This window comes from Mustela nigripes, chromosome 13 (assembly GCF_022355385.1).
Source record: "Mustela nigripes isolate SB6536 chromosome 13, MUSNIG.SB6536, whole genome shotgun sequence".
NCBI classification, from domain to species: Eukaryota; Metazoa; Chordata; class Mammalia; order Carnivora; family Mustelidae; genus Mustela; species Mustela nigripes.
The window spans coordinates 119,826,632-119,844,301 of record NC_081569.1 but is presented as its reverse complement, the minus strand read 5'-3'; positions in this window follow the sequence as shown (position 1 = coordinate 119,844,301).

Below are 17,670 nucleotides of genomic sequence, written 5' to 3'. Positions count from 1 at the left end.
GTGAAAGATTTGTAAAGACTACATACTGTATGATTCCAAATATGAGGCATTCTAGAAAATGCAAAACTATGGAGATGGTATTAAGATCAGTGTTAGCTAGGGGTTATGGATCAGGGAGGGGTCAATACTCAGAGCTCAGAAGATTTTTAGGGCAGTTAAAACATGCTGTATAACACCATAATGATGGATACATATCATTCTACATTTGTCCAAATGTACAGAATGCCCAACCCCAAGAATGAATCGGAATTGATACTATGGACTTTGGATGATAATGATTTATCAGTGGAGGTTCATCAATTGCATCAAATATATAACTGGTGAAGGATGTTGATAATGGAGAAGTCCATGCAGGTATGAGGAGGGGTATATGGGAAATCTCTGTACCTTCCTCTCAATTTTCTGTGAACTCAAAACTGCCAAAAATTAAATCCTAATTAACAAAAGAAAAAGAAAAGAATTCACTAGTCTGGCATTCATTCGTGACAGCAGGTGACTAGAACTTGGGAGGAAAAGTCTCCTATGCTTTCCTGTTTGTCATTGTCTCCATCATTTCCCATCAGCCTCCATCACCACACCCATATTAGTTGTCATTTACCATTGCTAGGGACTGGATGTTTGTGCCCCAACTCTAGTCCATATTTTGAAACCCTAATCTCCCATGTGATGGTATTTGAAGGTGGGGTCCTTGGAAAGTAACAAGATTTAGGTGAGATCATGAAAGTATGCCCCCATGATGGGACTGGTGCCTTTATAAAAGAAGGCAGAGACCAGAAGTCTCTATGCCATGTGAGGACAACTCAAGAAGACAACTCTCTGAAGGGAAGAAGAAGGCTCTCTCCAGAACCTGACCATGCTGACACTGATCGTGGACTTCTAGCTCCCAGAACTATAAAGAGTAATTTCTTTTGGTTAAGCCACCCAGTCTGTGGTATTTGTTATAACTAAAGCTAACTAAGATAACCATCATGCTGTTCTTTTCTTTTTTCTTCCCCCCCCCCCCCCCCCACCCACCACCATGAAACCTGAAGTTTCATGTAAGTTTCATTTGGGACCTCCATATTCAGAAGGAGGCTTTGGGTTGAGTGTCAGAAGAGTTTGTGGTTGACATAGGAAGTGATAGGTATTTCAGGAAGCGTTATTGAAACACATATTTTTAAATTCATGAACAGTATTTGGTTTGGCAATGTTTGAAGTGTGAAGGCAAGTTTGGTGCAATATGGTTGTTTGAAAGTAGTTTGGGGCCAGATGGCAGAGGGTCTGGAATGCCGGTTTTATTTAGGAGACATCAGGAAACAATTGAAGCATTTTAAAGAGGTGAGGGAAACGCCTACAGCTATGGTATAGGAAAAACCAATCTAGAGGTTGTGTAACAGTGAATTAGGTGGGAGCAGAGACAGACATGGGAACTATCTGTTGGGATGCAACAATGTTTACGCTATTATCAGTCTTTGCATGAAAACACAATCTGGTTATTATTGTTGCCACTGAGTCATTGTCTCTGTCCCATTTAAATATGTCACAGAATTTGAAGCTCTAGATTTATTTATCACTGTGGTTGATGGATAGGACTCCAAGTTTTCTTTTGTTTAAGGCAAACACATTCAAGCTGGTAATCAAGTTCATATCCAAGCTCCCCAGATGGTTTGGTTGCCAAGACCGGTCTGGAAATCTTGCAAGCACTCTTCTGTGGCATTTTAGCATTGCTGCTTTCAGTCTTGGTTGGAAACCATAAAAATAATATTTCATCCATTGTGCTGTAGAAGAGGCATTTAGAGCTTCATACTTGACAGAAGGGATACTACAGAGAGCATCACATTCCTATGTAAAATGAGGCACCAGCTTGGGAAACAGCTAAATTATGACATAGAGGATAGCAAATAAATTATGTAATTACACTATCACCAAAAAATTATGAGGTTTCAGGTACATCCTTTGAGTGACTGATTGAGAGGGAAGATTATTCAAACCAGTGAGCTGGGAAAGCCACTTTAGTTTCTTCTTAAGCAAACCCATGAATTTCTTGCTCCGAATTATAAATGAAGTTGGTGTCTTTCAACAGAAACCCCCAAATCACAGTAAACCAAGGGGATATGACCCTACTGACTGCATTTCAGAAACCAGAATGTGAGAATTCAAAAGCAACCATAGTGAATAACTCCCAAATCTCCAATGAATTCAAAATTTCCAACTGCTAAGAATAGATTAAGAAGTAAATAGACAAAAATTTGGTGTACATTAAATATTACTGAGATCTTCTGCTCTTGGGTGGAAGAGCTTGACAACGATTGAGCATAACTACCAGTCTGACTTCTAATCTGGTATAAACATCATGCTATCCCTCTAGGGCACATATACTTGGCTTGATTTTATTAAGAGAACTTCAAGGTTAAGGGACAGAGCTACAGCTAATAGGTGAATAGATGTGATTAAAATAAGAATGCATTGGTACTTAATCAATTAATAAAAGAAGGGCTCACTTCAGGTAAGCTTTCTCCTTAGAAGTCTTGAAGTTTGCTACTGCCAGCTTCGGCACTGCCAAGCCCTTATTGCATTTTGGGCAACAGGACCTGCTAGACTTTATCTCCCTCCAGAAAGAACACTATTTAAAGGCATGACAAAGACCTTATCTTATAATTTCCTTTATTTCACTTTTGTGTAAGTCAACTTACTCATACAAGAGTCTCTTCTATAGCTTTCTGGTTCTAAATCTATTTGCTTTTTTCTATCCTCACACCTGGTTTGAGCCACAAATCATGGCCAATTAGTGGTTTATAATCAGAGTATATGAGTCAGCTCAGGCTGCTGTAATAAAATATCACAGGATGCAAGGCTTTAACAACAGAAATTTGTTATCTCATGGTTCTGGAGGCTGGGAAGTCCAATATCAAGGTGCCAGTCAATCAGTTTGGTTCCTGGTGAGAACCTTCTTCCTGGTTTGCAGATGGCCATCTTCTCACTGTCCTCACATGTCAAAGAGAGAAAAAGAGAGAGAGAGAGAGAGAGATGACAGATCTTTCCCTTCTCATCAATTCATCAATCTTACTGGATTATGACCTACTTCCTTTAACCTTATTTACTTCCTAAAAGCACCATCTCTAAATAAAGTTACATTGAAGGTTAGGACTTTATCATATATATTTTATGTGCACACAATTCAGTACATAGCACACAATAAATTACTTAACTTTTAAGCCTTCATGTCCTCACGTGGAATATTGGGATAACACCTTCTTTAAATGGCTGTTGTCCAGAAGAAATGAGATAGTACCTTAACAGTATCAGAGTCGCACAGTAAATATAAGCTTTCCCCTACATTAAATCACCTAGGTATCCATATTGTTTCTGGACCTGCACATGTCCATATCCCTGCTTCTACCCTCCTGCTGGGCTTGCATCTTGGCCAGTGTCGCCAGACCCCTAACAGACAGGATTAGAACTTCTGAATGCCTACCCAAGTCCTCTGCTTGTGCCTTGAAATGTTTACTTGTTTACTTGTTTTTCTATATACCCTCAAAAATCCCAATATACATGAAGCATGTAGATATAGATATGAGCTATATAGATATTGATAAATGGATAAAATCCCTGATTTCAATTATGCAGAGTTTGTAACTTTCCCCACCTCTCTGGAAGCCTCTTCAAACAGATTTCAGAAGGGCTGATCAAAAATATTTTAAAAGAAAGATTAAAAAGATTTAATACCGGTACTCTTTCTACTTGTCTGCCCCTCTCTTGCTTTTTATTTCCATCCTATTACCTGCTGCTTTTACCAGACCTCTAGATCAGTGGTTTTCTACTGGCAACATAAGAAAAAATGGCATCAATTGTTCTAAGGATGCTTTTGAGCAATTCCAAATATAATGTTTTATTTGTGAAGAAACTAAGCCCAGTGTATAAACATAAAACTACTTTATATTTCCAAAAATTGCTATACACTGTGCACTGTTGATCTTTTCACCTCTCCTACTGAGACAATTGTGATGCCTGATATAGCAGCTGCTTTCTAATTTCTAAGGCATGTGTGGTCTTGTCTCATTCTTACAAAACCCCATATGGGCAGTGAAGCACAGAAAGATAGGTGACCTGCCCAAAGTCACCCCGCTGAACAGTGGGGGAGCAAGAATTCATACTCAAGCAGAATGTCTTCATAGACCACATGATACCATGATGCAATATCACCTTGAGGTGGACAGAAAAGTGGAATAGCCAGTATTCGTGGGATTGTCCGTAACGGTGTCTGCCTGGGATGGCATGCTGCCACTCATGTGTCTTGTCAGCCCCTGAACAATGAATGGCAGCTCTTTTATATCCTTGTTGGAAAGAAGAACACATCTGGTAGAAAAGGACTCTGAGAGCACGCTAATGATCAGTCACGTTTCTGTTCAATGAATTAAATCTGACCAGAAGCAGTGGATTATAAAATCCCCTCCCCAAATCCTGTACCTCTCTGTTTTTTTTAGAATATAATTTTTATCCAAGGAAAGAGTTCTAAAATAATGGCTCCAAGCTGAAACTATGCAGAGAAGGACTTCATGCCTGCGTTCAGACTTTAAGCGTGCATGATATAAACAAAATACAGGGTCGGCCCATTACATTTGCATTCACACAGGAAAATAAAGAATTCTTTTTCTCTTAGGCCTTAGACAGATTGGCCACTACAAAGGAAAAGACTGCTTTTATATGTTATTTAAGGGTTAAAAAAAAAAAAAAAAAAAGCCAGTATGGAGATTTGAACTTAGCTTTAAGCACCCACGTGGTCCTTAAGTCATTAATATAATGTAAATGCCCACCACTACTTGAAAGGCAAAGAAAACCAGTGAAATATGGTAGACATATAGGTACTGGAATCTGAATTTTCTTATTTCAGAAATAGAGATTCATCTCATGGGGTTCTTATGAAAAACAATGAAATATCTCTAAATCATCACCTCAGAGAGGGCTAGCATAGTGTAGTTTGAGCACAGGGACTTGGGAGCTGGACTTTTTTCAATCTTATCTACTTTACCACCCTGAACTTAAAAAATGGAGTTGAGGAGAAGAAGGCCTACCACATCAGATGATTATGAGGAATTAACAAGTAGCTAATTATAAAGTGATGGGAATAGGGCTCAGAGCGGAGTAAGTACTATGTAAAATTTTGAAAAGTAAATAGTATGTTAACTGTTAATGGTCTGACATTTACTTTTTCTAATTCCAGGACCAGCATCCCATTTTGGCTTTGGGGAATATCCCACCACCTGCCTTTGAATACAGTCTTAGTGATGCAGGCAAACCTGACGTGCTACGGGTGGTGGTAGTAAACTGAACTAGGCTAATCAGACCCTCTTTTCCCTGGAGTTTGACTCATAAGCAGAAACCACACAGACTCTGTATTGTCTTGTATTCATCTCAACTCCTGCACTCTACAGATACCTTTCATGAATTTCCCCCTTTAAGATTTTCAAGGTTGCCCCAGTGTCTGCCCAGTCTGGGACCTTATCCATCAATTCTAGAGATAGCTTCTTTCAAAAAAGGAGCTCCTAAAAAAATAAATTCAAATAAATAAATAAGTAAGTAAATAAATAAATAAACAAACAAACTTTCCCTATCTTTTTATTTTTCCCTTTTTATAATCTGTATCTATGACTTTTAATCAAATATTCCCAAATGTTCACAATGGGTACCCAAATGTATTTTATTAGTTATTAGAATCATCAGCGTGATCATTTTAAACTGTTTGTTTGTTTTTTTAAAGAATTTATTTGTTTGAGAAAGAGAGAGAGAGCACAAGCTGGAGGAGTAGCAGAGGGAGAAGGAGAAGCGGACTCCCCGTTGAGCAGGGAGCCTGATGTGGGGCTCCATCCTAGGACCATGACCTGACAGAAGGCAGATGCTTAACCAATTGAGCCATCCAAACACCTCTCTAAATTGCTCTTTTATATTGAAATTAGTTTATTAGTTGCACAAAAAATAGTTATATCAGTGTGACCCTCCTTCTCCCCAATCAGTTTCTGTGTTCATTTAAACTCTGACGGAGATATTCAGTTCCTTACCATTTTGGTTCCCATCTGTGCCAAGCAGAGAAGCTATATAACTCTCATCTGGTAAGGGCTGCCAGTGTGTGTGACTGGAAAGGGATGTCTTTTCAGTGATGAATTCTAGCTGTGAAACCTAAGAGACTATATGAAAGGCCCAGGGTTTGGCTCCTCATTTCCAAAAGTATCAGAGGTGCCTAGTACTAAATAAAAATTCAGAGATGGGAAAGAAGTAGTGTCATTGATAATCATGAATCCTTGGGGTTGTTACCATGTCCCTCCTCGCACTGTTAAAATATGGAAGGAAATACCATAGAAAACAAAATATAATATGTCTGAATAATTTGAGAATAGCTAATTGGACATTGAAAAATATTCATATACAACAAAATACATTTCTAATTGCTATCATTGGAGACCCTAATACAAAACAAATAACTTCATACTGAGATGTTAGAGATCATGTGGTGAGCAATTTGAAGGGAAAAAATAAAAAGACTTTTTTTCTGGACCAGTTAAATCATTTATCAAAAATTATAAACAAATCTATAGAGACAGAAAGTACATTAGTGGTTGCCTAGGGCTGAGGGATGGTGGTGTGGAAAGTGATTGCTAATGGGTACAAGGCAGCTTTGGGAGATGATGAAAATGTTCTAAAATTAGATTATGGTGATGGCTGCAAAACTGTAAATATAATAACAATCTGTGAATTCTGCACTTTAAACAGGTAGCCTCTATAGTATGCAAATTATACCCTAGTAAGTAATTTTAAAATGATTGAATTCCCACCTTCTAAGTTATTGGAAAGCTTTACCTAGCCTGAATGAAAGTTAGCAGATTTGGATTAGGGGTATCCAGGTTAAGGCGGAAGACCTAAAAATCAATAAAATGTACCCAAGTCAAAATCCACATTCAGATCACCTGAGTCAGCCCCAGACAGCTCATGGAAACCAGGGTCTGTATTGCAAATGAGAAATAGGACTGTGTTAGGAAGGAGGTGGATGTAAACTAAGCAGGAGTAAGTTCAGTTCAACATGTCACCCTTATCGATTGGGCATCATGGTCTAGTGAACATTTCTCAATGAGAGATAGTCTATCTGTATTTCCCGCCTGCCTGGTGTTGAATCAAATAGCACCCTGCAGTTAGAGTACCCAGTATTCTTTAGGACACCTTTCATGGCTTTCTTATTTCCTTATCTCAGTCCTCATAAGTACTCTCAGGCTGCTGCCAGCTGCTAGCTCTCTCTCTTATAGAGTGTGGCTACACAGGCCACACACCTAGCTGGCCCTGTGGAATTCCAGGTATCGGACTAAGTTAATGGATGGGTGAGGCTAGCAGGTTAGGTTCTCACTACATGTCTAAGTGTGCATGAATAGCAGCTCTCACTGTGAAGGACAAAGCTCTTCAGATTATTTGCAAAGCATGTATTTGCATGCTGAAAGGAACCCAAGCTAGAAAAATAACAAGAATTTCAGGGCACCTGGGGGGCTCAGTGGGTTAAGTCTCTGCCTTAGGCTCAGGTCGTGATCTCAAGAGTCCTGGGATCAAGACCCGTATTGGGCTCTCTGCTCATCAGGAAACCTGCTTCCCCCTTTCTCTCTGCCTGCTTCTCTGCCTACTTGTGATCTCTCTGTCAAATAAATGAAAATCTTTTCTCTGCTTGACTTATTTTGCTAATCTTTAAATTAAAAAAAAAGAAAGAAAGAAAAAGAATGAGAATTTCAAAAAGTGATATTCAAAAAGAAAATAGTTGAAATCTAAATGTTTAACTTTCCTACATGATTTGTCAATTCTTCTTCTACACACTACGTTTTTTGTTTGTTTGTTTCTCTGTTTATTTCTTTGTTTTCAGAGATTAACAGAGATTCAAACACTCGGAAGTGCTTGGCCATTTTTTTTTTTTTTTCCTGTTAGAACATTTGGGATTGATGGCATTAACACAACTCACATTTGATGGGATAGGGGCAGGTACACTATAGGATATAGGCAATCCCATCTTTTCCTTTCAAGGAAGCATGCCAGGTGGCAGAATGATGAGAATTATATTTTAGAAATACTCCAAACAAACATAACAGTGAAATATGAATCATTAACAAAATTAACTCTTCTTAGTAACAATTAATTTGAAATTTCCCTCACAATTGATTGTTGCACACACAAATCACACAAAGGTGTCATGAAAGCACTTCAGAGAGCCTCCAAAAGAGTCCCCCTTCCTAGCTTTATATGTGAGGAGAAAGAGGATACAGGATTTGGGGCACTTTGCTCAAGCATTATCAATCTAAATTAAAGTTGACTGTTTCTAAGATTAAGGATGCTTTCCATTAGACAGTCTCTACCCCTTTAAACCAGTGTGTCTCCAAATTGAATGTACATATGAAATACTGATCAACTTGTCAAAATCCAGAATCTCGCTTTGAGTTGTAAGGTTCTAGCTGTATTTGAAAGCAGCTCTGAAAATTGCAAAGCACTTTACCAAGGTAATAGCATTTGTTATCATGATCTATGAAAACAGAAAATTATAAGTGCAGTCTTATAAACGGGAATGTGGTATGATTTGCCTCATACACTGTTAGATCAAGAATTCAAACCGGATCTGTGAGCCTAAATCTTGCTTCCTTTCCCTTACTCTCATTTCTCCTTGATAGAAGCACATGTTCTATGAATGTTTCTTTCCGAGACACAAAAGGGGGCTGTAACTTTTCCAAATGTCCTCTTCTTTCATTTACTTGTTTTTTCATTCTTTGTCTTTCATAGATTTTTCTTGACATGTTTTCTGTGTGTAAATATGACCCCATTGTAACTTTTACTATCCATCCTTGCCATGAACCCTTTCAAGATGAAGTTGTATTTTTTCCTCTAGGTTATTTACATATTTTTCCATTGGTTTCAAATCTCTTCTATAGTTGGTACTTTAGCCACGGTACATTAAACATATTATGGTCCCATATTTTACTTGTCTGCTAATTTGCCTTTTAATCATATTTGCTGTTTGCCTAGAACTTGCCTGAACGTCTTAGCTCCATTTATGTATCAAAGTAATTAAAAGGAACACAATCACAGTCCAAGTTTCCTGACTCTGAATCTATACAGAAAATAATTTCTTTGCTCTTTTCAAGGACTTTTATGAAATAGGTTATCAAAGGGTTCCAAATGAAAGTTTTGGTTACTTTTTTATTTTGAAATGAAGAACTCACAGGAGGAAGAGAGGGATTTGGAAGGATGATTGAGTGGAAACATAACTTGCAATATTAAGTTGCGTATTATTTTATTGGGATCATGGAAAAATATAAAAGATATACTATAGCTAATTTTCCTATGTAGGGTTCTTAAAAATTTATAGCTATATTTGGTAAAAATACTTTCTTATTATTTATAATAAAAATATTTAGCCATCTATTAAAAATAAATCACAATTCTCTATTATGAATGATATTTCATCTTTCTGTTATATGACTAAAAGACCACTGGGTGGAATAATCATCATTCAAGAAAACGCAGGGCTGAATGACAACAATTCTAATTTGGGAGCCATGTTTTCTTTCTGCTTACATTTTCTGAAATGATATGAAACAAAATCTGTGCCACACATTCTGGTTATAGAAGCTGATTCAAACCTATGTCCTTGATTTCTCCATATATAGAAGGAAGGAAGAACCCCATGAAGGAGAAAAATATAAATGTCCCAGAGAGATGATCCACTCTGTAGCTTTCTGGTAGGTCATACCACCACCACATTACTGTTTGTAAATAGATGCCATGTTGGAGACCAACCCTAACTATCCCATAGTAGGCAGGGCTGATAGGATCAAGATGCCCAGGCTTCTGATTCTAGGACTATTTGTACTAAATGCTGGGGAGAGAGCAGATGACTGCAATGTGGAGCTGCTCAGAGTAGTTGCAGAGAGGATATATCTTTGTTTTAAATTGCCTACTCTTAGAATTAAGATACAGTCCTAAGATCACTTACTACTGCTAAGGATTCCTCCCAGGGTCTAGGTGTCTGTCTATAAGAGAATTTACATTCCTTCTAGTCTTAACTAATTTCTTTACTTTCCTGGAGACATAAGAAAGACCCCAACATTTACCCCACAAGAAATCCCTTCAAGAAGAGGGAATCTTGATCCTATCTAGACCAGTGATCCCTAATCCTGGTTGCATGTTAAAATAGATGAAGATTTTTTTTTTTTTTTTTTTTTTAAACTGCAAATGTCCATGTCCCAGTGCTGGGCCCGTTAAACAGGATCATCTACAGAAGGAGCTCTCAAGCTTTAAAAGTTCTCAAATAATTTCAGTGTGTACCAATTTTGGAGGCTACCTTGGAGATGACCTGGTTAAAAATAAAAATAAATATAGGTAAAAAATAAAAAATAAATAAAAATTGGCAACAGAGTTAGGATGATTCCTTTCTAATCAAGGAGAATTATTGCAAATAAATTTTAAAGAGGATACACACTGAATGACTATTTAGTAAATTGCAACTGAAGAAGACATAGGTATACATTTCAGTAAGGTAGGGCAATAGAAATCAAATTTAAAACCCCAGGGGGAGGAAATCACCAGGGTCAGTGAAAGTTTGTAGCCCGGGAGATTATGTCACATATTTACATTATTATTTAATTGTATGTTAAACAGGATTTGTAAAATGAACTACAAATCCAAATACCCCCACAGAGGCAGAGTGCTAAAAACTTTCATCTCAGGTTGACATGGATTAGAGATTTGAAAGCCCACTTCTCCTTTTACCATGTCAAATTATAAAAGGAAAAATAAAATGCTGATTCGAGTCTCTAATGAAAGGTAACTGTACAGTTATTGGAAACATACTTCCCCCGTGAAAGAGGATCTTATTACAGCATGGAGCTAGGCCTGCGTCTTCCTACCTTCAGGTTTTGAGATTGCTGTTTACTTTCATCTGGTTTTCATTTGAAAAATCCCATCTGTGCTAAGCCTGAAAGAATTGTAAAAATACTAAAGTTACAAGCATTTAAGTAAGGTGAGCAGAATTTCCTGGGTTTGCTTTGCTAAAATGATGTTTAAAGAAGATTTTGGTGATGTAGGCTGTGAGACCACTATGGTATACGTGCTCCAACTAATTATGTGTCTGAAATGGGAGGCAAAGCAGAACTTCCACCACAGAGGGGAAGGGAAACATGCTGGCAGCCTTATGCACTTGCACTAAGTATGGACATTTTCAAAAGGGAATGTATTATACTTAAACTCATTATGCAAAACTTTGGATAATAGCCTATTTATCTGCCATTTTATATTATAATCTAAACACTTGTGGCTACACACATAAAAGCTGAAAATAATGGAGTGGAGGAAAGAATGTTTCTATATTTCAAAAGAACTAAGAATCAAATCAAATTAAATAGGCCAGAATGTTCTCCTTTTATATATTACTCAGAAAGGATTGAGTTTGCTGTGAGAAGACAATGTGTGGTTTAGTCACTCTGGCATCAGCGAATGAAGGATGTCTCAGGGAAAGCAGGAGATAGGAGAGAAGTGGAAATGTCAATAAGTTAAATGTGAGTGTTTTAAAAGCTATCTTGGCACTGAACATTATAGAAAGAAAAGAGAGGGTTTGGGTCAGCGTGGTATCTGGGCAAGTAGGACACGTGTCATCCTCGCACTACACCCTCCCCCGCCCAAGTACACTATTTATATTAATGGAAATGATTCGGACCAGATATTTGCCAAGATGACTTAGATATTTCTAAGGTACTCATTCCAGAGTTCAAAGGAGGCACTAAGCAACCATCTGGACTGTGCCCAACTTTGGATGATCATTCATTGAGTGTTTCGATGAAGTGCAGACCTGCAATTGGTCCAAGAAACAGTATGGGTTTAGGGGATTTTAATCTAGCCATTCCAATCCTTTGCAAGCTTTGTACCTGTAACTGGTTGCTCCCAGACACCTTTGTGTAAGTTCAATTCGAACTTTTGGAAGAGACAAAACTTGATCTCTAATGCTTGCCTGGGTTGTAAAGGGTTAAATTTACTTACGTTTCTCACCTCAAGGATTCATAAGGAAAATGGGTCCTTCATTGCTTCTGTGAAGGGTTATTCTGGCAATTTAAACATATACACACACACACACACATACACACAAACACACTAAAACTGCAGGAAAATAGTAGACAGAGTCACATAAGGAAGTGGTGTCTGTTGACTGGGGGTCTGCCCATTAAGATGGGCAAGAGTGTGAGATATATATATATATATATGTATTTCAGAAGTGAGATAATGATTGAAATTTCCCTTCTGTGGTTGTTCCCTCTCACTGTTCACCAGTTAGTTATGTCACAGTCACCAGGTAAAGTTCCCTGAACTCTGAATCTGGTAGATTATATATGCATTCCCACCATTATATTTTCATGATGGCAATTACATTTAAAATAAAACTTGTGGGGCACCTGGGTGGCTCAGTGGGTTAAAGCCTCTGCCTTTGGCTTGGGTCATGATCCCAGGGGAGCCTGCTTCCCTTCCTCTCACTGCCTGCCTCTCTGCCTACTTGTGATCTGTCAAATAATAAATAAATAAATAAATAAATAAATAAATAGAATCTTTTAAAAAATAAAATAAAATAAAACTTGTGATGCTTTCTGGTTACTTAATGGTCAGTTTGTCCCCTAGTACTGTAAGATCGAAGAGAGCAGACATAGTATCTTATTTGATTCTCCACAAGTAAGCATAAATAAATATTTTGAGATTTATTTAAATCTCAAATCAAAGGGCGTCTGGCTGGCTTAGTCGTGAAGTGTCTGCCTTTGGCTCAGGTCATGATCCCAGGGTCCTGGAATCTAGCCCCACATTGGGCTCTCTGCTCTGCGGGGAGCCTGCTTCTCCTTCTCACACTCCCCCTACTTGTATTCCCTTTCTCACTGTCTCTCCCTCGGGTTTATTAAATCCTTAAGATTTAATAAAATCTTAAAAATAAATAAATAAATAAGTAAATCTCAAGTAAATCAGGATGTGAATGAATATTTAAATTTTTTAAATTAGGCGGACATATAATTGATTATACATATTTGCTAGAGCTTTGAGATCCTCATATACCCAGCATCATGTTTAGAGTTTTCATTGTCTTCTATACATTATTTTAGATTGGCTTCAATAATTTTAAAAAATAGATTATTTTTAGACAGTAGAGAAGCCTAGAATGATACGTCATAATCACCCAAAGTGTATGGTTTACATTAAGATTCATTCTTGGTGTTGTACATTTGACAGGTTTTGAAAAATGTACAGTGATATGGATCCATCAGTATGGTATCATACAGAATAGTTGTACTGCCCTCAAAATTCTCTGTTATCCATCCATTCATCCCTCCTCCCCCATAACTCTTGGCAACTACTTATCTCCTTACTTTGTCATAGTTTTGCTTTTTCCAGATACTATATACCTGGAATTATACAATATGTAGTCCTTGCAGATTGAGTTCTTTCACTTAATGAAATGCATTAAGGTTTCTTCTATGTCTGCTCATGGCTTGCTTGCTCATTTCTTTTCAGTGATGAATAATAATAATTAGTATTATTAAAAATAATACTAATTATCATTCCTTGGGTCGGCAGAAACTGTCTGTCCAGGGTTGTATTATTTTGCATTCCCACTAGCAGTGAATGAGAGCTCCTCTTGCTTTTCATCTTTAACAGCATTTTGTGTTGTCAGGGTCTGGGATTTCGTCCATTCTAAGAAGAGCATAGTAGTATCTCCTTTTTTCAATTTGCATTTCCCAATTTCCCGACTGACATATGATGCTGAACCTCCTTTCAGAGGGTCATTTGTTACCCGTCTCCCTTCTTTGGTGAGGTGTCCAGGCCTTTGGCTCATTTTTTTTTTTTATCAAATTCTCCATTTTATGATTATTAAATTATTTTTTAATGTAGAGAATTTACCTGATTTTTTCCAACATTTTTACCAAATTTGTAATCAATAAGATGTTCAAACAGTTCTCAGAGATCTTGATAAGTGGATTTAGTGTTTAATGTCCAGTTTAAATGCATAGACTCCATACCTATTACTGTATCTAAACTCACTTTTTATTGCCAAACATTGTTTAAATGGCAAAGTAGATATAGATTCTAACAGTGAGCATCCTGAACTTTGATACACTGAAGAAAGCAAGGTTTTCAGAAAGTGAACACGTAGAGCAGTAAAAAATGTTATAGAGTACTTTAAAATTTACTTTTGTAAAAATTAAATAAATAGTTGTATGGATTTAATTCTAAGAGCCAGACCCCAAAAATATGTGCAATAAAATTGAATGCTACAGAGGTCCCATTTCCCAGCTTTATGCCCAGATTATAATTTCCGAAGAAATATCCAGATAAAGAAAACTCTGACAATATTTGACACCTGTATTTAGTCATACTCTATGATTTATAAATGTTATTTCAGGTAATTTTAACGAAAGGGGAGAGAGAAAGAGAGAGAACTTCCCTCACAATTGGCCACTTCACATCTTTAGCCTTTTAGATTTCCAAATACTGTTCCCACAGGGTAAGCAAAGCATTCTTACCATGACTCACTTTCTGTACAACAGCTTGTTAGAGAATGAAAATGGAATTCTCAATTAGAAATATATACATAATGTTCAAGTCATGTCCAGCTCCGTAAATGGAAGGGACAGAAAATAGCAAATGTATTCCATTTACATAAAACAAACACGCTTTCCTCTATAGGAAGCATCTATTAAAGCAGGACTCTGCCCAACCAATTTGAGTTTCATGCAAATACAAATAAGCCAAGAATCAGAGATTTCTGGTACCTAATCCTGGCTTTCACAATATGGAATTAAGTGTTTTAAGAGAAGGAAAAGAAAATCAAATTTTATGGATAATAAGAATTGCTTGTACTACCTGAAGCTTAGGAAATTCTTTGAATATTAAAACAAGATTTATTAGCTGATACTGGGAATATTAACACATTCGAGGAAGAGTTTAAAAAGATATTCATCAGGGCCTGGGTGGCTCAGTCAGTTAAGCACCTGCCTTCAGATCCAGTCCTGATCCCACAATCCCCTGCGGGGCTGCCTGCTCAGCAGGGAGTCTGCTTCTTCCTCTCCCTCTGCCCCTCCCCTGCTGGTTCTTTTTCTCACTCTCTCCTGAATAAATGGATAAAATCTTCACAAAAGATAAAAGATATTAATCATCCCATCACAATTTGTGTATTGTTGCAAATTGACAGCCATCCTTTTCTTAGAGCCCATAAAACCCATACTGAATATCAACCTTGCTGAAGGAAATGGTTCCACCTTGTGAATAAGACTATTCGCTCAGCTCTACTCCTCCCTGCTGATACCTTCCAGCAAGCTCTTTCCTGAACTATCTATAGACCTAGCTGATTTATTCTGCAATCTCTTTGGAAGCAGATGTTTGCCTTGCCTGCCAATCAATGATTATTTTATTGAGTGCTCAGTATGTTTGGTGGATCATGTGGTACTTTGTCCTCAAGGGGCTTATAACTGGTGATTGGATGTCTTGATTAATTTAAGAGCTATCTAAAGTAGGGATTCTGTGTGCCAGTTCCTACATGGAGAGGCTCTTCATCTTCTCAGTATTCCTAGGTGATGGGTGTTTTTATTGCCATTTTACAGATGGGGAAATAAAAACTCAGAACCCATGCTCTCATTTTGTAATGTTGGAATGTAAGCCCAAAATGCCATGCTCCAAAAAGCCAGTGTGATTAATTTTACATATTTTCCTATGTTGGCTTCCCTTAAATTTCTGAGAGAGGCTTTCTCCTCACCTTTGCTCTTTATAGGACCTAAAATAACTTAATTTGCATTTGACATCCTTTATGCTGGTGACAGTCATCTTAGTATATTTTTAGGTCATGGTGACTTCAGAGGAAACCAGAAAAAAAAAATGAGGAAAATTATCAAATATTTAAAAATGCTCAATATGTAGATAAGATAAATTTCTACTTGGTCCATATGCTTAGAACCTTAATTTTTTATAATGAAAAATTCACTCTGGGGTGAATAAGTGCCCTTAACATCAGCAACAGCAGTAACAGAATTCATTTACAGTCTCTTTACCCTACTTATAGCGTTCCCAATGAAGGGTTATAGTAAAATGATGTTTTGGTCTCACAGAATTAAAAATAAAGCATTTATGGAAATAGCAGTATTACATTTTGACAGATTAGGTTTAATCAAATCACTGACTATATGACGGACAATAAGCTGATTAGAAATGTGCTATATAAATAAAGATGCTAAGTAAGCATCCTATGTGGTAGTGATCATTGTGGGTTCTTGGGTAGCAGCCCTGCCAGCCCAATGACTGGAGGGAACTGTGCCTACAGGTGTGGCTCAATCAATCAGTTATGCTTTATTAAAGAAAGGACAGATAACTGTATTGACATTTTATTATTATTTATTTTACTCATTTGCTTATTATTCACTTAATTTATTATTTTGATGATTATTAATATTCCACAACTTCTTTTTCTTTCATTTTTAGATAGTACTTATTGAAAAAAGTAAGTAACCTAGCTAGTCAATGAACATTGACTGAACATTATTTAATTATTTGACACATACTTTCATAGCACTTACTATGCACCAAGGATTGGTCCAAGTTCTTCATAGACAGGAATTATTTATTCCTCTTAACTTCCTTAGTTGCCATCTTCTTCTTCTCTCTCTCTCTCTTTTTTTTAAATAAGATTTTACTTATTTATTTATCAGAAACAGAGAATGAGCACAATCAGGGGGAGCAGCAGACAGAGGGAGAAGCAGGCTCCCTGCCAAACAGGGATCCCAATATAGGACTTGAGCTAAGGATCATGCCCTGAGCTAAAGACTAAAGCTCCATGGACTGAGCTACCCAGGTGTCCCTTAGCCATCATCTCCTTCTCCTTCTCTTCTTCTTCTTCTTTTTTTAAGATTTTATTTATTTATTTGAGAGAGAGAAGAGAGAGAGAACAAGTGGCGGGGGGGCAGGGAGGAGTAGAGAGAGAGGGAGAAGTAGACTCCATGCTGAGCAGAGAGCTTGACATGGGGCTGGATCCCAGGCCCCCAGGATCATGATCTGATCTGAAGGCTGATGCTTAACTGACTGAACCACCCAGGTTCCCCCACTTCCTTAACCTTCTTAACAGTTGGTACACTAGTATCCCACTTTACGATTACGGAAACTGAGGCAGAACAAAGCTAAAAAACTTAGCCATTATCAATTAGCAAACAGCAGATACTTGGCTCTAGGAGTCGTGTTATTAACTGTGATATTATATGCCTCCCACTTTAAAAGAAAAAGAAAATATTTCCTAGCAACATTGAAGAACATTCACAAGAAAAGTAATTTGTTGGATCAGATGTGAAATATAGATGTTTTTAAAAATGTAATGACCTAAGGGTCAGACCCAGTTGGTCAGATAAATGAAAGGAAAAAATGTGCCCTCCCTCTTAGCCACACAAAAGTTCATATCCAGGCATGTTTGGGGAAAAAATTCACTTGAAGAGGATATTGAATTTTATTTTTTATTTTGAAAGTATATGTGTGCATTTGCAAAGCTCATTATCTAGGTGCCACCCACTTCTGTATGGTATTTATCGCTGCCAGTTTCAGCAAAGGAAAACCTTGGTTGGTGAGCTATCTGTAGAACTGTCTCTGTTCTCTGTTCTTCCAGTAGCAACA